Here is a 22,304-nt window from a genome sequence, read left to right on the forward strand (position 1 = left end):
AGCTTTCAGGGTAGTCATTGTCTTTGAGCGTTTATGTTTTAGTTGTTTTATGTGTGGGATAAATGTGAGCTTTTCGTGGAAGAATATACCTAAAAATTGTGTTCCTTTTTAACAGGAATCGAGACACCATTGAGATGAATGTCTGTATCCGGCCTGATGCCGCGCCTCTTGGAAAACAAAATACAAGTGCACTTCCCGAGATTAAATTTAAAACCATTTCTATCTGCCCAGCCAGCTAGCTTGTTAACACCAAGCTAGACCTAGCGCTCACAGACAGACAAGGTGCAGGATTTAAAGGAGAGTTAGACTACACAGATTGAACAGGAAATTGACGGTGGCAGCGCCTTTCTAAGGGAATTCACTTTCACAATAAAAAGGGTGCGACTTAAAACTCCACCGTGTGGCACTCCATTTTCCTGCACATGAACCCTAGAGAGTGCAGTTCCAACTCGCACACGAAAAGTTCTTTGAGACAAGTAGCCAGCAAGTGTTACCTGCATGCCGAAGGACTTGAGGTCGCTTTATGCCATACTGCCACGCGGTATCGTACGCTTTTTCCAGATCAAAGGATACCGCCATACAATATTATTTGTGGAGGAAAGTATCCTTTATATAGGACTCGAGAGCGACGAGTTGGTCATTGGTGGACCGCCCCGCCCTGAAGACCTCCTGGTCTCGAGAAGACCATTGTACTCAAGAAAGTACACGAGTCACCTGTTTATCATCTTCTCGAGGAGCTTGCACAGGCAGCTTGTGAGTGCGATGGGCGGATAGTTAGCGGAAGAGGAAGAGTCCTTTTCTTCCTCCAGGAAAGCCACTACTATGGCCTCCCTCCAAGAGCGAGGAATGTGCCCCGAAAGCCATATGTCGTTGTATAGATGTAGGAGTGTTTCAAGAGTGTCTGGGTGTGGGTGTTGTATCATGGTGTATGTGATTTTGTCTGCACCTGGAGCTGAAGGCTTACATGTGCGCAGAGCAACCTTCAGCTCGTGAATTGAAAAAGGAGAATTGTAAGAAGTGTGCGACTTGTTGTTATCACGCAGGGACTTCTTTTCTACAGATGTGTTGTGTTTCATGAAAGTGTTTGTATAGTGTGCTGAACTGGACGCGTGTTCGAAGTGTTGTGCAAGTGTGTTAGCCTGGTCTTCCAGTGTGTCCCCTGTTGTACTGACCAGGGGCAGGCTGTGTGTCTGTTGTCCTTTTAGTTTTCGTATTCGTGTCGAGACTTTGTGTGTGTTAGTGTATGAGGTGATGGAAGTGAGGAAGGTGCGCCAACTCTCCCTTTTCGCCTTACGACGCACTCGCTTCCCAAAAGCCTTTGCCCGTTATAAAAGAAATGAGGTTATCTGACGTGGGGTACCGGCGAAGGACACCCCACGCCTTGTTCTGGGCCTCTCGCGCACGCCTGCAGTCCTCGTTCCACCAGGGCCTGCTTGGGGTGCGGGACCCCCTGGAGGCCTGGGGACTAGACTTTTCGGCGCCGTCGAGGATGTGCGCTGTGATGAGTTGGGCGGCTTCCCCCCCGTGTAGGTGTTTTATGGATGTGTGGTGTAGTTGAGATGTTTGTGTGAATGTGCCCCAGTTTGCTTTTGATTCATAAAACCTTTTATTGGAAGATGGACTGCCCGGACCTCTACCTATATACGTTAATGAAGTGGGGATATGGTCACTACCATAAGGGTCTGTGCCCACACTCCACTCAAGACATGGAAAGACAACTGCGGAACCAATAGCCAAGTCAAGATGCGAGTATGTATTGTGTCCTAAGTTAAGGTATGTAGGCTGTTTTTTGTTGAAAAGGCATGCTCCGGATGACGTAAGAAACTTCTCTATCAGGCGACCTTGGGCATCCGTTCTGGAGGAGCCCCAAAGAGAGTTGTTCGCATTAAGGTTGTCTGTTAATATGTATGGTTCGGGCAGCTGGTCAATCAGTGCCTCGAAATCAGAGCTTAGGAGTGCAAAATCAGGAGAGATGTAAATAGAGCATACCGTTATCAACCTAATAAATATTATTTTACGGATCGCTACAGCCTCGAGGACATTGTTTAAAGAGAGAGTGTGCAATGCTAATGATTTCCAGGCGATAATGGCCACATCTCCCGAAGAGTGGGTGCAGCCAACCCTGTACTTTCTGAATACCATGTACCTATTTAAGAAATTTGTTTGTTTAAAATTGAGATGGGTTTCCTGGAGACACATGATACTTGGCTGACTGCATGCAGAATCTCATACGCATCGTCAAGATTTTTAAGGACGCCTCTGCAGTTCCATTGGATGGTGTTTTCTGTTCCCATTATTTAAATTTAAGAATGGCTGGAGTGTGTGTGTTTGTGTGCGTTCATGTGTCGTCTTCCGGGGCTGTTACTCTTGAATTGGGCTTTTTAGGCCTTTCTGCTGGCTTGGCCGTTGGACGCTTCTGCTTGCGGTGCGTTGCCGGCAAGAATGGCGTGACGTCTATCTCGTCCGCAGATGTCAGGGGAGCGCCCGTCGAACCGGGCTCCGCGGACTTGGCCCCCTTTCGGGAGCCCTTCGTTTGAGCCGCCACTGTCGGGGGCGCCAGAGGTGGCACGGGCGGTGCGGTGGCGGTGGGAGCCGATGCGGAGCCCGTGGTGTACATCCCCTCGGCACCCTCCAACGCACTGGAGTAAGGGGAGACAGAGGCGGGAACGGCACCGCTCCCAACAGAAGTGGTTTGCACCACAACCGCTGCTGCCTCAGCAAGCGGCGTGGTGCTGGGTTGGGCTGCGTGAGGCAAGCCAGCGGGGGGCGCAGGCGGGACCAGGTCAGACTCGCTGAACTGGGTCCCTGTGGACACCACACGCCGCTCCGCCACCCTATCGAGCCGCGTCAGCGTACCTCCCCAAGGGGAAAGAGGCGAACCTCTTTTGCGCCCCCGGGAAGGTGATGCTCTCAGTTAGCTTGATGTTGATTACCTTTTTTCCCAGTTGGAACTTTTCACACTTGCGGGAGTACGCTGCATGCGGCCCGCAGCTGTTCACACAAGACAGGGTATCGGATGGACAATTGTCGCTCGGATGATCACGCGCCGCGCATTTCGCACACTTCGTTCCGCCACGGCAAGAGTTCGTACCATGCCCGAACCACTGGCACTTAAAACAGCACCGCGGGTGCGGAATGTATGGATGGATGTAGCAACGGATAAAACCTCCTTTTATGTGTTGTGGGAGAACAGCGCGGTCAAAAGTCAAGATAATGTGCTTTGTGGGAATCTCCTGGTCGTCTCTGCGGATAGTGATGCGTCTCACGGCAGTGACGCCCTGATCCTTCAAGCCGGCAAGGAGAACCGCACCTGTTTCGTTAGATCTGTTTCGGATATCACACCCTGCGAGCTGTTGAGGCTTCAAAGGGGTGTGACCCTGGTGTCGAGATCAGACAGTAGTCTCAGCTAGAAGCTTTGCAGACTGCTGCTTGTCATTTATTTCGATTTGGAGTTCACCAGACCTTTGTTTTTTGCACTTACACAATTTTTTTTATGGGTTCAAGATTCTTGGCGATCAAGAAGATTGACTGAGATGAGGATTGAGGGACTCCATGACAAGAAATCGAGAGTGATGATCTGGTTCAGGAAATGTCAATGATGTCAATGGGGGAAACGATACTTCGGTGCGGCCCCTTTTAAGGGGCCGATCACGGTTGGTGGGGGGGGGGTTGAAAATACCATACGGCATAGTAAAAAGCAGGTAGACGGGGGTCCTTTCTCCTTTGAACTTACCCTGGTCGTCAAAGAGGTCCCAGAGCTCCCTGCCTGGTAGACTGGTAGGGAGCCCATCGGCCGGAGCTTGACCAAGGCTCCGACGGCCACCGTTTACAGCCTCACCCTTCACTTTTCAACGCCTCGCCACGGTTGGACACGGCTTATGTATGGGAGCTCGGGGTCCGCGGTGTCACTGCTCACCGTCACCATGAATACTCAAGGTGCCCCGTGCGGGGAGTGTGGATAATCAATGCGGAAGCGCCGCGACCCATCTTTCTGTTTCATCACACCTACCGGTGACGCCCATTGACGAAAAAAAGGACAATGACAATTTGCTTCAGCATCTTCAGCAATAACAATGCTGGTTGTTCGCACAATCGGGCAATTCAAGCTTTCGCATTTAGAAATCGCCAGGTAGACTGAGAGCATGTTTGGGGAAGTCGGCTTTGCCGTAAAGCGTATTCTGTGTGCTTTCGTCTATGGACGCCGTACACGATTGAGTTATTTGTGCGGGAGAGGGGTATTGGTATACAGTTTTACTCAAATACTAAAACGATTCTTTCTGAAATTCTTCGAGGTAATTTTATGTCTTGGAGGTAATTTCAGACTTTGGTCTATAGTGTACCCAATGAAGAGAATCTCGCTAGATTTGTTGGAAAATAGCCCTAACGATGTACTCAGTATGCATTATTCCCATTGTTATGTGTATTAACACACTCGGGCATGGCCGAGAACTACGGCTAGTTTATCATAAACTGCTGTGAGCGCACAGCGGTATCTGAGAATTTTGTGTTCCTACCTTTTCTTGTTACTGCCTGTTTGTTCCTTCTAAGAGGTAATAAAAATCCCAACGAGCTACCTACTGTGTCGTGCAGCACCCAAGGAGCAGCGGCGATGAAGATAAAAAACTTGATGAGCCATTTTACTCTGTGAAGATGGATGACCAGCGAAGGTTTGCATGCAATGCGTAGTCTTCCCAATTTTCTTTTTTTATATTAATAGTATTTCTTTATTTGGGCCCATTTCCAATTTGTTTTTATTTTCATTTATTTTATACTATGCTTTATTTAGTTACATTCATCTTTTATTTGTCATTTTTCTCATTTTCATTTATGTTCATAATATTTATTTATGCATTGATATTCATTTGTCCTGCTAGCACCATGTCCTGCAGGACCAGGGGTGAAATTATGTGTTGCCATCCGCTTCCACTGTCCCTTAGGATAAAATAATGCCTGTATGCACTGAAATGAACACCATAGGTGATGCATCCACATGCTGCTCCAGCCATACTTGTACTACTGTATGGGTCAGGAGAAACGCTCTCAAAATAATACGCATTATTATTTCCATCTGTTCATTCGATTACTGACTGTTTAAGTTTGTCATCGGAAAATTTGATTCTCTTCAAGCTGCCGTGGATACTTCCTATACAACGAAAAAGAAAGCTGCAGTGTTATGTGAAAAATGTATTGCAATAATAGGCCTCTTTGATTTGTCATTTTAGGCTGCTCAGAACTGCTCCAAAGCAGCTCTGTATTTTATTCGCCCATAGAATGCCTATGGCGGCAGCAGTTTGGGACTACACGGAAGCTGCACAGAACTGGTCTTGACAGGCAAATAAAACAAACCAAATATGTTACCGAGCGATACAGCAGACTTTCCGTTATTTGTATTAACTCCAACGCATACGGCTCACATGGTACTCTGGTTTCTGCTCTGCCACCTTACGCCAGATTTTCTTTCCAGACCGTGCTGACCTGCTCCGATCGGGGTCAAAGAAGATACCTCTGCTTGCAAATCTTTTCTCCTCCACATTATTGGCTGCACGTCGGCATGCTTCGCAAATTCTGCAGAGCTGCTGGAAAGGACTTCGCAATGATTCAGCTATTGTTGACCCATTCTGTCCTAAAGAGGAGATCATGTTAAGGAATTTCCCCTTCGTTTCCAACTAAACTGGGCTCACTGAAACGTGATGAGAGCATTTGGAAATGCTTGAAAATTTATGTGGTTCATTTCGGCCTCAGCTTGTTTTCATAACTGTTGTATGTTAATTGTATCCATTAGCTGTTAACCTTGCATAATCGCTGAAACATTTAATGGCCCTTTGAGTGGAAAAGTAAGCGTCTGCAGCTACGAAACAGCTTTTAAACTAGGCGAGGGTGCAAGGAGACTAATTGTGAAGACATGGAGTCTAAAAGAAAAGGAAATAAACTTAGGTCCGGAGCAATGCGAACCCAGGCCTCCGGAATGCTAGTCAAGCAAGCATCCCACCGCACTCGACTCCATGACTGACACTTACTAAAGGTGTACCTGTCGCATGAGTGTAGAATTTGGTGTTCAAAAACGGCGACAGCTGTCAGCTGAACATATTCGCGTTGGTGTTCCTAGGCAAGTCGGTTGGCTAAATAGGGTATGTACACGTTAAAGCTGAATATAGGCGCAGCAACATAATCACTCTAATGGATTGGCTAGTGACGATGAAAAATGCCGTCACCAGCTGAAGGCCGTTTATTACAAATATGCATTGGGTTGCGCCGTCAACATGCCCACCAACGATTCTCGCGTACACGCTCACTATGGTTTGTGAATGACGATAACAGCCGCCTGCAGATGCTCACGACCCATTCACCAATTCCAATTTTGCTGCTAGTCAACATAAGCAACCGAAATGTTTTTGACATACATAAGTAATTCAGTAGCTACGAGGCGTGGCCCATACATTCAGAAGTGTGCTGGCCAAACGTAGGGCCAACACATGTACAAAGGACTACGCGCTGCTGGAAACACTGCCAGTGACGCGTTCGCAGCCCGCGCTCTGAATTCTGCTGGCAAGAGTCAGCAGCAATCGGGCTTGTCTGCACGGCAGTACTTGGCGTATCTCTATGTAGTTTAAACATGTAGCATTTGGGTAATGAAGCCGTCGTGTCCACAAAACAAGACATGGGGGAAGTGAAATTTCCAATATACGTTACCGAATGCACTTCGTTAGAATAAATGCTCTCAAATTACCAGCAACGCAGTACAGATGAGTTCGTCTACAGGTAACAATCGTGGTACACTAGAAACGTAGCCCCCACCTCTCAATCACAAAACTGCCCGAAGACTCCAGAGAGAAAATTCTTTCACCCGAGAATGGTTATGAAGAAGGGAGCAGACACACGGGGGAATTAGGGCACGTGTGTCCCGTCTCAGGAAAGATTTTTGGGGTAAAAAACGAGAGCGGGGATCACAAAGAAGGGGACACAGGAAGGTTTCAGGTAACCAAGGCGAGAAAGAAATATGGTCCGCTAACTGGTTCTGGATATTCTTACCATGTCCTGTGCCCAATGTACAGCATGAAATAACGTTTATTTGGAGCGAACCCGTGCTCCCTAATAAATTAGGAAAAAAACACAAACCTCAACAGTGAACAAGATGGCATGGACAGTCGAGCGTTCGGCAAATTGAATGTAAAGGCGTATGTTCTGCACGATTTTATCGATGGGTGCTCCTTTCCGGAAACATCCGTTTAGACCGATAACACTATAGATTAAAGGAGAAGCGTCATGTATAGCGACCACAAGCAACACCTTTTTCTTATCAAAATAAGGTTGCCGGTGTGGTGTACAAAATGATAAGGACGAAACCCGCGCTTCACTTATCACAAAAAAGATAGCTGGGCGCGGCCAGCTGCTAGCACGAAAACATAAACAGAAAAATCAAAGGCGCATATTTCTCTGCAGTATAGTTTTCGTGTAGTAAATTATCAGACCCAAATTTCAGGAGACTAACGGCAGTCAGTACCGATAACATGGCCCTAAGATCACCTCTTTATTCTTTTAACTATGCAAGGAAGACAGTAACCTATTAGGCCATTTTTGCGTTTTTATTTTCCGGCAAAAAAAGAAGCGCTCATCTTTATGGTGAGCACATGACATCATAAAGCATGTATGAACACTTTTTCAAAGCGCCTACAGCAAAGCATAGAGAAGAGAACTCAGCAGCTTCGTATGGCGATCCTAATTCTGTAAATACATGGGCGTAGCCTAAAGCCGGCAGATAAGAATGGCAAACAGGGAAGCAAACAGGGAAACAAGGAAGAACTGCGGTGCGCTCACCAAGCACAAATGCGTGTTCAACCCTGCCTTCTCGCTGAATGCCACGTGATAGCGTCACGCTACCTGTGGCGCCGCTGTGCACTTCTCCCGCGGGACGTGTAGCGGCCGTGTCCGCACCTTGAGCATGCGCTAGGACTTTCAAAAATTAAAGGAAGCAAACACCAACGTATGCAAATTCTCTTCTGGTATGCCAATATTCTAAAGCATGTGGCCTCCAGTATTCACCTAAAAAGGAGAGCACCTTGTCCTCCGCCCTCACTCCAAAGGACACATCATGGAAGACACTCAAATATTCCTTGATGGCCAGGCCATCACCCCACGCCCTATCATCAAAATCGTAGGCCTACATCTCCATTCCAACATCAAGAGTGACGATCCTTGTAGCGCCTCAAACACAGCATCAATCAAATCATACCCATGATCAGGTGAGTTCCCACCAAGACGCGATTCCTGGAGGAAGCCAATACCATTCGATTAATTCAAGCTTTTTTCCTCTAGAGAATCACTTACGTCACAACCTATCTTCTTTTTGGCAAGGGTGACCTAACGATGCTTGATATAATGATTTTAAATGCGGTTAAACGGGCCATTGGTCTCCCCATGAGTGCATCCACAGAGAGGCTGCTTAGGATGCGGCTCCACTACGCGGTCGAAGAGCTGATACATAGCCATCTTTCCTAACCAGAAGCTTCGATTGAGCAAAACTGTACTGGGTCGCCGCATCTTTCACCACAGTGGCTCGGCAGCAGAAACTGTCAATCCGCGTCATGTACTACCGGACTCTTGGCGACAAGAACTAAGATGATGCCCCCTTTACCTACAAATATGAACCCGTCACACCGCCCATGTCGCCGACAACCACGGACACAAGCGCTTAGCACCACCCCCGACGTGGAACATGCAGTTTTCTACACAGACGCCTCCCAACATCGAGGGAAGCAGTCCGCCATCACCGTGGCTACCACCACCAGAAACCTCCTTGCGTGAGCCTGGCTCAAGGACGAAGACATGACGGTAGCAGACGGGGCTGCCATCGCCTTGGCTCTCGCTCAACCATGGGTTCGGAAGGTAGTCACCCATTACCAACGAGCCTAGCGGAAATACCAGTCAAGGTAAGTGTCCCGAGCTGCACTGCATGTGCTAAAAAACACTGCTCAACCGGTTCAATAGACCCTATGCAAAATGCGCGCCGCCATCTCACGTCGACTCCGGTAACTAGGTCCCCCATTTTGGTACGGTCGTTTGAAACCGAAACCAATTAGCAAAACATAGAATGCGGGCACAAAGCAATGGGAGCATTGCTTTGTGCCGCTGTGCACGCAATGCGGAAATACCGGTCCAAATGGAGAAAAGGTACGTGAAGTTCCACGCTTTTGAACGAACTTTCTGACGCGAACTATGACGGCGCGAGCAACCTTTGTGACGCTGTGGGCGCTGTGCGCTGGGAGCGAATATTTGTCATTGGTTCGCTAAGCGCGGGATTCCGTAGTCGCTGTCCGGATAAAAAATACAGCTGCGTTGGAGTTCTGTTGTCCAGCCATTGTATTCTAAATGAAGCACAAGTGGGGCGAAAAACCCATTCCCAAGGCTACCAAGTTTTCTACAAAGCGCGTGCACGGCACTTTGTTGCTGCTCGCACTGCTCCTGTACTCGACGTGCATCGAACAGACGCATAAGCAAGGGGGGGGGGAGGTGGGAGGGGCCATTTTCTCGCGGGCTTCTGCAGTCAATGTCTTGGACACTCGCTGGCTTTATGCCCTGCTGTCTCGGAGGTCCCCACTGTTGTGGCAGCTTAGTGCACGCAAGCTCCGTTGGCCCTCTTAAAACCTTAGGCTTGCCAGAGGGCGAGTATGTGCACAGCAGCCTGGATGTGACTCCATGCTCCACTGCAACCCGCCGGGCACTCGCACGCTGCCTCCACAATCGCCCCACTGTCCGTCTCAAAGTTAAGGCACACAACATAGGGCCGGTCAATTTTCTTCTGGGAGCGAAAGCAGCCGCTGAGCGCATGAATGAGGACCAACCTGCAAGCACTGAGAGGGTAACAGTAAATACCACTCAGGGAAGAACAGGACTAGTCCGCTACAGTTTATGGTAAAGGGACCGAGCAGAAAACAGTGGCCGCAAACAACAGACTCAAAATGACCAGATTTTGTGTCATGCTTAACACTGTGGCAAGGGCAATATTATACACCTCAAACAGCAATGATGTCAAAATTGTTTGTCACGTTCCAGAGTGCAAGTATCTCTGCATGCTTTGTTAATGCATTTTCAAGAGAAGGAAGTTTAACATTTAAAAACATAACCGTGGGTAATGATACCACTACCCGCATAATCGTGTTAGTCATACCTTAAGCAAGCAATATTATTAGTATCTGGAACTCACTTCCAGAACCTTTCGAGATAAACAGGTAAACACTCGGGCTATACCGATGGCCCATCGAATTAAAAAAGAAATCTTCTAGTTCAATGAGTTCGAGCTAACGAGGCTTTACTGTATTATCTGTTCGTGCAGACCAAGAACATGCGCTTTAGAAACAAAGACAACCACCCCACCGCCAGAAAAAGAGAAGAAAGACACACAAACAGATTTTTGCGGCATAACATGCGCAATAAGTAATAAAAACACACAAAAAAAAGAAAATTCAAGGCGTATGTGCACTTTTGTAGTTGACTGCGCCGCAAAGCGCGATTGCGTTGCAGCAAACACCCGTGCGGACGACCGTCACGGAAAGTGGCCGCAACCTTTCTGTAAAAATCTTCGCCAAAAAGCATCCCGTAAATTCGATGCACAGCGTTTGAAAATACCTAATCCATCCACTAGCGGTACGGTCTGGCGATTGTCGCTTTCCTCTTTCAGGGTTACTGCAACATGGTCGCCGCTGCGCATTTGCATGGTAAAGAACGGTGAACAAAGTGCTATACAAATGCTCATACCGGGTAACTCGCGTCAAGGAAAAAACAAAGAAGGATTTACTTACTGCGAGTAGCACGTGCTTGTCCGCACCGATGAAGGCGAGCAATGCACCTTGTAGGCTAGGCGGCATGCCCTGCTCCGCTGCCGCTCGGATGGGTCTTTGGCGCGCACCCCGAGTGGTATGAGTATTCAGACACTGTCGGCAGCACGGACAAGTCCTTCGTCCACAATCCGTGGTCAGGAGCCGGAAAGCGCCGTCCAGTTTGAGCCATACCGCGTTACGTCACCTACTGTTCCACAGTAGACAATACGAGACTTCCCGATCGGCGCCCGTACCAGTATGGCCGACGGTCTCGTTTACATCAGTGTTGCTAGATCACCAAGCAATTTCGCATAAGGTCTATTCAGCTCATCTAGACGCCTGCCCACGCTTCCAGGGAGGGCAACAAATACGCCCACCAACCGGCCTAAGCTCTTACGCCCCCCCATGCTATGTTATGTAGCTGCACAAGGACCGTCACCAGCGTGACACGTTCAGGGACATAACCCAGGATTATCGCCTTCAGAGGCAAATCGTACCCTCACCGCACGCTGAACTTTCCACAGAATTAACTACACTAAGGCTCATACCATCTGATACGTCTTCACAAAATTCACCCGAAGTGCAACGATGCTGAATGTAAATTTTGCTTAGAAGTAGAAACACTGTCCCACATAATCAAGGTGTGTGACTTCATCCCTGAGCACCCACATCTCTTCCTGTCACTACCCAACCACAGCAATGGGAGATTTTGCTGTCCAGCTCTCTCTGCCTCCCCAGCTGCAGCTAATGGAGAGAGCAAAGGCGGCGCGGGATGTTTATGGGCTCCAGTGTTGGAGGAACCACTCCCCTGGCCCTTCCATTGGGCTGTTCAGAAATCTGATTAAAAGTATTTACTCCTCCGTCTCCTCCTCCATCCCCTCCTCAATCTCTCGTCGATTTTGTCACCTTTGTCGGCAGCGGCAGGTACGGAGAAGGGCGATCGTCTAAAACCGCGTCTGAGCTTCGATTATTTTGTAAAAAAAAGTTTCCACTCATGTGCTACACCGATACAAATCAACCAACCACCGTTCATGCTTCATGCATTGATTTAACCTTAACAAAGAATAACTCTGTGAAGCAATACAGGGTGTCGTTAGTGGATATCACTTTTCTCTGGTTTCACTGTTTGTAGAGCCACGTGAGGAAATATAAGTGATGTCGCATGGGTAATTGTTCTGGGTGCCGCTTACAGCTTTGGTTTCGAAGCACATTTATAGGGTGGATTGACGGGCATTTTTTTCTTTCTTGGGTAACTCAAACGCGAAACGTGTGGCCTGTATCTGTCTGTCCACCGTTCCAGCCAAGCAGCCAAAAGTTACTATTGTTCGACGAGACGCTTATTTAGGCCAAACCGTTCCAAACTTCTAAAACTGCATAGACTTGTCATTCATTCCCCGATAATATAGGGCAAAGGAAACCACGGGCCCATTTGAGCCACGTAACCGGGATTACCCTCATTCTATTAAATAGGAACCGACGGAGGCTTGATTTTTACGATGAAAAATTTATACAAAAACGCGTTAACAGTAATGTTTAAAAGTTCTGACCAAAAAACGAAAAAAGAAGCCGGCGCGCGAACTCGGCCGATCTATAGCGCAACCCCAACCCGAAGAGTAACGAAGTTTTTTCCTCTCGTAAACAAACATTTACTTAAAAGATGCTGTAGCTGCAATGATCGGTCTTGAAAAAAGACTATTTCATCACGGTCACCTCGACCAAAGCTTTCAACTTTTCTCTCGCTTAAGCTCAGGGAGACCTCCTTGCTTCTGCCGCCATTATTATGTGCATACGCTCCGCAGGAAATCCAATGGTTTGTTTTCATGTTGCCTTCCTTAGCAGCACCGTCGCCATCACACGTAATGCGAACATAACGAGGATGTTTATGCGAAGTGCGTTACTTGAAAGAAGAGATTATTGGTTTGGGCGAGTTGGTAGATCTGGCGTATTGAAGCGCAGCAAAGACGAGGACAGGAACACAGACGACGACACACAGAGCGCTCTGTGTGTCGTCGTCTGTGTTCCTGTCCTCGTCTTTCATGCGCTTCAATATGACTTCCAACAAACCAATCGTTTGGGAGAGGCAGGTTAAGAAAATCTGCTTTCTCAGAAAGGAGCCAACCATGTTCGAGAAGTCTGCCTGCACCTTTAAACGACCAACGAAAGATGTCAATGTCACACGAAACTGAAATAATTCTGTTTGGTTTCCGTCTGAAGCGCAGTTGTTTTTGTACTTCGTACGGAAACACATCGGCTGCGCTCTCCAATCTCCTGCGTTCAGGCATCCTTGGGTCTTCAAAGCTCTGCAGACACTGCCAATTCAAGTTTTCTTTGGCTTGAGCGTGCAGGCCTATCTGGAGCACCCTTTCCATTACAGAAAATAGCCCTTCCTCTGCAATCAAGTAGCGTGAAAAACCATTGAAAAACACATTAGTCTGGTTCTTATGTTTTCATACCATAATAAAGGAGCTCATCAGAGGGAGCCTGTACCATTACTCTAAAGTAATAATAAAACATCCCCCCTCAGCATGCGTGGTGTTTGATACAGTTTCGCTGGACATTCACGTGCGTAGGGCGGGATGGCGGCCACTTTTTTTTTTCCTTTAGCGGAGGCGGTTAGGATATTTAGCCATGACTTCCATCTAAAACTTTCAACTGTTATGATTGTTTACTGCTATAAAAGAATATTGCTATCGCAGCACCAAGCTGCAAAACATGCGCGCCTTCGCTGCACGTGGGACATGCAACAACAAGCGTCAGAAAATTGTTTCCGACTGTACGGTCAAAACATAAAGATAGTATCAAAGCAAAACGGCAACATGCAAACAACGTAGACATATCGTCCCTCTCGCATGTACCCCCATGATACGAGTTGTTGTTTAGCGCCGCCCTTGTACCTTTCCTCAACAGTGACAGTTCTAGTTCACGTGTACTGCGTAGAACGCTGTACCTAGCACGTTTATCACATTTATCGATCGACCTCTATCACTTCTAATATTTTTGGCAATTTCTGAACGTTTTCTTTGATAACTGCTGTATGTTGAATAAACGAATCAGAGCCAGCTACCTTAAGATTACATACACACCCAAAAATAACATTGAAGTTACGCTAAAAATATTTTGCGACTAGATTTTACCCCTTGTAAGCTAAAAAAATACGCTTAAAAATTTATAAAGCTAACGAGCGAGGTACAATGGATATACAAACGTTTGTTACCAAAAATTCCGTCCTTTCACCACAAAGTTAAATCGGAAAAAGAAATAAAAGATCTGCGAGGTCGAGAATGGACATCATTTCCGCAAAATGAATCGAACGCTAAGTGCCTGAGGCAAAACCGCTCGGGCACCGGCAGACAGAAGTGCTGAATAAAGCGTGCGTTTATGTAGCTGCTAGGCGGTAACAGTGACTGTTTTTCAGAAATTGTCAATTTGGAACAATTTATCGTCCGCGCGATTACTTGTCGTTTGCACGCCAGGGACGCCAAGTTCCTGCTCTAGCTATATCAGTTGGCACAACTTGCACTTCAGCTACTGTGCGGTCACTAGGCGCGCTTTTGTGGCTGAAACTTACCCCAAATTCTGGCTGCTTCCATAGGCTCCCATTGTTTAAACTCCATTCGCTGTGGGAACCACTAATGTTGCATGCGAGCAGGTGCTGTGACTTTTAAAATGTTGGCATTGATTTTGGAAGCGTTGCCCGTCCTCGAAATTTATGATTTATCATCGGGGTTTTTATTTAGATGTAATTAAACAGCCCCTTCCAATGAAAAACGCGCGGGCGTCGCGTCGTGGCCACCAGGGGCGTCGTTGGTTTGTGTCCCAGATTTCTGTACATCAGTGACACTCTTCCAGATATTCTAATACATTTGGAGAAGTGGTGCCTTAGAGTGCAACCAATATTTCGTGTAAAACAGGATTCCACCATATATCGTGAAAATTCTTCTTTGTTCGATTCTAGCAAAGCCAGAGGTTTACGTTTTGTAAACTTCACTGTGACGCCGTTTTCGTGTTTTCACACTGTCTACTAATTCTCCAGTCCCGTTGTGCGGAGATGGCTAGAGATTCTGCCGTCACCCTTCAGCATGGGGATTTTTTCAATGACCTTGCCAAACTTTCACGTATTTTGCAAAACATTGTAGCAGTTACTTGCGACGTCATTTGCCAAATCTCGAGCGCGAGCGAAAAAACTCGTTTATCGTTCCAGATTCGGCAAAGCAAGTCTTCCTATCTGCATCACCTACTATGAAGTTCGACAGCCCACTTGCACACAAGGAGACAACGTAATTCTGACAGAAAGTTTGAGTGAGTGATTGTAAGGTTTAACGGCCCGACGTAACGCAGGCGATGAGGCGCGCCGTAGTGGAGGGTTCCGGATGAATTTTGACCACCTGGGTATCTTTAAAGTGCGCCGAAATCTCGTACACACGGGAGTTTTTGCTTTTCGATTCCACGAGAAAAGCCGCCAGGCCGGCCAGCAATCGAACCCGCGACCCCGTGCTGAGCAGCACTTCTCCTTACCTATTTAGCCAATGCAGTGGGTCGGACGGAAAGATTTAAGACATAAAAGATAAGCTCGTTCCAATATGGCTTCCACCGACAGGAATTGTAATCGTCACTACGGACCTTATGGAGGCTGAAACTGCCGGAATAATTCAGTGTCTTCCTCTTTTGATTAATGGGATTGGAAAGCTTCGTGGCAAGCATTTTCAGAGCGTGCTGCATTACAGATTTAAAGCGTGCTTGAAAGCGTGATGTGTTTTATAGAGCATGCTTACTTTTTTCACAAATACTGGCATGTCATGGGCACTTGGAAATATGAAGCGAGAAATAGTATGTCTAGTGGAAAGCGTGGAATACTCGCAAACCTTTTGGGAAAGTACAAGCTATTATTGAACAAAAGCTGACATCTGTGAAACACTACATTAAAAGCTGGACGAGTAAGTTTTCAAGGGAGTGGTTTTTCTCTCACGTTTGTGGGGAATAGAAGTGGAATTCTCCTCCCAAGCTCCAAAACATCAGCGGCAAAAGCTTGTCCCAACCACGTGTCATATTTTGTTCACACTTTGCAACCCATAGCGCACAACAAGGCAGCTCAAGATTACAAATAATGAAGCTTACACTAAGCACTTACACTCTTAGCACTAAAACGCTGAAACATGTGCAGAACAAAAAGTAGCGATTTACTTTTATAATGCCACAAAAATTCGCATTAATCGGGGGCCACACCTGACGCCTCAACACCCCTGCAGGAACATCACCATCGCCATCGCGACCACCGCAGCCGCCTCAACGGCGTTCGTCATCCTTGATGATCTGCTTAATGTGCACGCACAGGTACCTGTGATACCACGCCGGGGCGCAATTTCAAAGTTTGTAGCTCAGCAGTTTGAAAATAGTAGATGCTGATACCAATTCCAAGGGCACAACCATCGCCCTTTACTCTCGGTAGCTGACTACAGCACACGGTTTGATCTTGTCCTTTTTTTGCCGCCTCCGAGAAAAGCGACTGAAGATAATTTTATTTCCGATAGTTCCGTGGGATGTCCCTTTTTACTATTTGCTAGAGATGCGACCCGGCACCGAGCTGCAGTCAGAGTAAAGCTTCGAAGCAACGTTGGTCCCCTTTTTCCGACCGTACCACTCCCGCTAGAGAAAACTCACGAGCGATTCCACCGAGCGGCAGATATAACAAGCTGCGGGATGCACAGAAAAGAATGAACTCTCCGAGAATTTAATTGTCATTGTACGATGCCAGTTTGAAACATTCACGGATTGGCAGAATAGACATTACTCTGAGTTGTCAATTCTCGGATTATGCAATCTCAGAACCTTGTTTTCGGGCAGTGCCCACAAAACAGCAGACACCCCTGAATACGAATAAAAAAAAGATCCCAATAAAGCACCGTAGTAAGAGCTTCTCAATTCTTACGTTCGAACGAGTAACTCAAAAACGTACATAATTTGACGCTTACGGAAATTTTAATAATCTAGCAAACCCCATGATAAACTTCGTCAAAGATATTTGTAAAACACTTTTCTGAATAAAGAAATACAAAACAGTCTTTGATTGCGAGCATCCTCTCCCTCACCAACCAAAAAAAAAACGTCCACCTTTCCTTGTTAAATTTTGGTAATTATAATTTCATGAAGGCTTCCACGAGTAGGATTCTTCCAAGCAATTACACAAAAGCACTGAATCATTCAAACTGGTTAATAAATTTGACTTTTTAAAGCACAGTTATTGTCCGGAACATTTCAGTACCTGTGTTCACAACATTAATAGAGGAACCAACGCTTCTTCGAAGATTTCCCGTGCTTGCAATGCATGAAAGATAATTAGAAGTAATGTGGATAAAGCAATATCCGACACTAATGTGCATGAGTTCTCGCCTTGTACTCCCTAGAAGCTCAATTTTCTATCAGGTACACCGCATGGTCTCTTTATCTCAAAGAGAAAATCTCAGCGACGAAGTAAAGCCGGGATTTGGTTTCCAATGATTGTATTGCAGTTACTGCCATCGATTTCACCGAAGGAGAGTTTTTAGTTGATGTCTGCAGAAGAAAACTTGAATTCATCCCAATTGTACTATAAAGTTAATTTCTTATTCCCGTAAGTGGTCAATAATCTTCTATTTAGGAAAAGATGTTTTCTTATGCACGCACTTGTTATTCAATCTTATGTAAGAGCGTTCTACGCCAGGGAAGAATACCTTCTATCGTATGGCACTTAAGAAACAAGCAACTTTCGAAGCGGTCCCTATCTAATTCAACAAAAGTGATGTTCGTCCATTGTACATCCGAATCTTTATTGCTTCAAATAATGCATAATGATCAATTGCGTTTGTATTCTCGGAGCCTGCAAGTACTCCGCAAAAAAAAATTACTTTTTTTGGTAGCTACCGGTTATCTCGACGGTCAAGAAGTCAATAAACGAAAATTTTCTTTGTTTCCCCGTAGCAAAATAGAACATTTGTCGCGTATCTTCCTTTTAAAAAACATTGAATCTACAATGATTATTGTCACCGATTTCAACCGATACATCCCCTTCAGCGTGGGCGTATTTATTTGGTATATGTCCACTTGTGAAAGGAAGGTCCAAAAACGGAAGAATTTTTAATGTCGGTAAGCTCTCTGAGCTACTGAAATTAGGCTACCAAAAGAACCTTCCTGCTTAAAATGCTTTCACTATTAGCTATTTTTTGTCACATTGATGCGGAAATCATTGTATTTGAATGGTGATTGCGATGTCCTCACGGAAAAGAAACCATAGGATGATAGATAATCCCAGACGACGTAAAGTTGCATTTCACGGTTAAAACGTTTTCATCGATAAATGCATCAACTTCATTTTCTTCGTATACGATCTGACAAATAATTACCACAAGACACATTTCAATTGTCACAAAACCAAGTGCGTTAATTTTCTCAAGCGGTTTGGAGTTACCAAAGTTAACAAGTGTTACCAATATCCTAACTCTACAGATTCCTTTCAAAGATGTTTTCACAAAGGTAAAACAAAGGTTTGATTTCAAAAGACTCAACGTTTATTTAAGGAAAGTAGACCTCACTTTTGCAAAAAAAGAGTCCGAAAGATTTCAACCGCACTTGCTGTAATGTACTGAAGTATAGAAGAAATTGAAAATAACCGATTCTCATTACTATTTTACTTCATTGGGTTTACCTAAGTGAATAATAATAAAAGGTCCCGGCTATTGTTTATTATCCAAAAAGCGTACTGCCTATTTTATTCCAATCGGTTTTACTAGAACAAGAAAGAGAAAATAAACGATACTTCAATTCACAACATTTCAAGCCGAAGCATTCCTTTCGGTTGATACCTGAATCACCAAATTTAGATAATCCCCATTACGTAGAAGTAGCTTATTATCCAGAACAGGACAAATGCAATCGTACCTGAAAAATTGGTGGTCGAATTGATCTAGGAAAAAAATGTACTGAAAATCTATACTGCCTTAAGAGAAATCAGGGCTCAGAGCAAGCTGCAGTCTCCTCGGTCAGGGCGCTTATCTACTGCGCCTCGGGAGGGGGTCATGCGATGAGCGAGCGCCTAGTGGCCCTCTCTACTCAGCTGTTATCTCGCAGCGCATCGCCCCGGCCGTCCAGTGTGCTGTGGCAAATCATGTTTGCCAAAACTCGCGGATGGAAACATGATACAAACAATATTCTTGCAATCATGCTTGAATCACGTTTGTCAATCGGTTCGGATTAGACGCGCGCGGGGGAGCTGCTGGCATGTTGTTGCAAATCGTGGTTGAATTTCCCACACAAACGACAAGTGGTTTGATTTGCAAACGAAACCCGGGGCTGCACACTTCGGCTAGTTTCGGTATCCCAAAATAAAATACCGCCAAGCCAAAATTCATCAACTTTTGCATATGTGGCTTTATCGTTTCAACATACGCAGCAATAAAGTAAAGTGATTCCATTATGTGTAGAAAAAATGTGTTCTTGGCTGATTCCTTTTTTCTCGCCCCATTTATTTATTTAGTCACTTCCTTTGTTGTGCCGACGGTCAGCGCTTTCGCGTTTATCTCTCCTGCTGCCATCCCGCTCATGTGCTCCTGCCGCTTTCACGGTGTGCACGTGTAGAAGCTTTGTAGTATGCCTTGAATGTGAAAAATGTGGTGTCTGCGAGTGCGAACGGGGTCAAAATGTCAAAGAAACTGAGAAAAAAACGCAACCTGTGCCTCGATGCTGTGCGGTGCGACAACTCCGGAGGGAATAGCACAGCGAAATTTTTCCGCTTCCCATCGGACGGCAGGTTAGCACACCCTTTATTCAGCCAAAGGTATCAAGAAGCAAGCGTTATCCTCATCAAAAAACCTGCAACGCGAACAGAAATGTGCTTTAGAGTGAATTTTGTTTTGTTTGGTACAACGCGATTGTCGGTAATGTCGTAAGCATGTGAAGCTACTTCTCGACCCTTTCCCATGAGCCGATTGATGCCAGCGTACACGCAGACGGAACTTTGGCTTCAGTAGCGGTTGCTCTTCATTCTCTTTCCGCCATAGGACAGCAAGAAAAGTATGCTCGCCTAATATGCTTAAATGCTTTTTCGACGAACTGGTTTGGCTTTAAAGCGTTCCGACGATCACTTTCTTATAGGGACATTACTACCTTTCAATGCTTGTTAACACAAACGAAGCCCCCAAAATCAGCTATTTTTAGCTGACCGGTTGCATTCAGTGTTAGGAGAAGTTCGAGTTACGTGCGTGACTGCCGAGCTGCGCTTCGTATTTCAACCTGCGCTAGGACACATTTTTTTGTACCTTGTTTGCAATCAATATTTGTCTCACTTTTACGCGTTCTTTATTGATACTCGTGGTGGTATTTCTTCCATTTTCTATGTCTGACGCATGGCTGAATTACGCTGGAAATTCGGTAGCAATAAAATGCTGTATGGACTACCAAGTTTACAAGAATAAAAATATGGAGGAGTTCTTAATGGTGGCGAATTGTGGTGGTTATGTGACTTCTTATTCATGTTATTATTCACAAACGCATGGTGTTGTGAAAAATCGTTTCTGGAGAATTGTATTGTGTACAGCAAATGAATGTGGTGACCTCTGCAGTAATTTTCTGTATACGACGAATTGTACGAAGATATCTCTTATGTTTCTGTAACCGGCACAAATGCGGACGGTTGTACTTTCTATACGTGATCCACAGCTTTGTGCTATTGTGGCATGTGTTGAACTTTGCTAGCGATGCGTTGCTAATAAAATCAGTGAATTAACCACATTTAATGCCTACTCCTTTTTCTTGCCCATTAAAAATTGGTACGCTTCACGGAGTGTTGGCTCGCGCGTATTGAACTAAGGAAGATTTCAAACAAATGTTTTGTGCACGTGCTGACAGTCTACGCAAATTAGCAACTGAAAGCTGTCAAAAACAAGACGTGCAGCCGCAACACAATCTGAAAATAAAAAATTCAAGCCGTGGTTGGTCCCGCTCAAGCAGCCACGAAAGCGTTGCCATAGCAGAATCAGTGATTTTTTTGTTGTTTGTTGGTTTGATAGTTTGGCCTACGGAGCACCAGGGGACAAATTGGCGCTAGTGGCGCAATTATCCGTTACCTGAGGGCTCTACCAGCTGAACTAGTCGTGGTGAAACTCTCTTGGTGAGGACGCTTCTTGGCCGCGCCCTATGAAACAAGAGTCAGGGAGAGGCAGTGAGTGAGAGGCATATGACTATGACGCAATAGTTACGCGTTCCGGCCTCCTCCATACCCTTTGCCGATGCTCCTCACCGTTTTTCATGTCATCGCTGATGCTTTCAATTACTTGGTTGCGCATACATAAGCGACGCATACCACGCGAAACCCATGTAACGTCTCCCACAGGGCTGCGCCACAGAAGAAAAAAATTTGGGAATGGGACGCCATGATTTCGCCAAAGTGGCCCCATTCGACACTTGTTTTAGCATTATGGTATGAAACCACTCCTTTTACAGCGCAGCCATCAGGAATCATTTTAGGAGCGAATAGAACGCTTAGAACAATTCCCGGTGAAAAATTTCTAATAATAGCTTTGGAATGCAGAACAGAAATACAATGAGCAATAACATTTAGATGTATTCAGGACATTATCTAAACCAGCGGAAGTACTCTTAAGGGTAAGAAACGATGCACTAACTTTCTCGGCGTGATAAGAAAAAACTGGCGCTTTGTCCCGACCGGCACATATGAAAATTTGATACTAATTGGCCTGCTGTAGCTAGGTTTGAGAAATGGCTTGCTTCACATTGTCATGTACCCTACAAAAATTATGAACGACTGTTACCAATTAAGTAACTCTAGAGAGACCTTTCCAAGACCATGTTGGAGAGAGAAGACAAACTTTTCATTAAAACCTTTTGAATGAAACCCTCTACTATGTGCTCCAATAGCTTGCATCACGCGCACGTATTGAAAACCGGACGATAATTCGACAGTTTTAACTTCTTTTATTTCTTGTAAACAGCTTGATTCGCACCCGTTTCCATACTTCGGGAATTTCACAAGATACCAAAGAATCATGAAATATCATAGCTTAGAACTGGGCAAGCTGTAGGGCGAAGCGTCTTAAAAAGTAATTAAAAATGACGTCGGGCCCCGAGTTTTTTTCGATCTTAAGGTAACAAAGCATAGTTAAAACAGCAAAGATGAGAATACAGGGACTGTGGTAATGTAAAAATTGTAAACAAGGTTCGTCGGAATACAAGCAAGAGTAAACACACTTTGAAAATTTTGATTGACTTGTCGTACCATTTTTTCAGTCTCCATAACAATAACGTCGCTATTTTAAATGTTTTCAACCTTTTTTTTCACCTTAAGATGTTCCAAAATGTAAAAGAATCGCTCTCTAAACCCTGGGAGTGTAATATTAGAGTAACACGTTTTTTCTGTAATAACCATGTCAAGTAGAAATTGCTTTATACCCGAAACATCTGCTTTTTCGAACGATGTTGGCTTCTGAGTCGCTCTACCTTCAG

The sequence above is a fragment of the Haemaphysalis longicornis genome, unplaced genomic scaffold (assembly GCF_048455015.1).
Source record: "Haemaphysalis longicornis isolate Haplotype H1 unplaced genomic scaffold, Haemaphysalis longicornis Haplotype H1 scaffold_11, whole genome shotgun sequence".
Taxonomy (NCBI): domain Eukaryota; kingdom Metazoa; phylum Arthropoda; class Arachnida; order Ixodida; family Ixodidae; genus Haemaphysalis; species Haemaphysalis longicornis.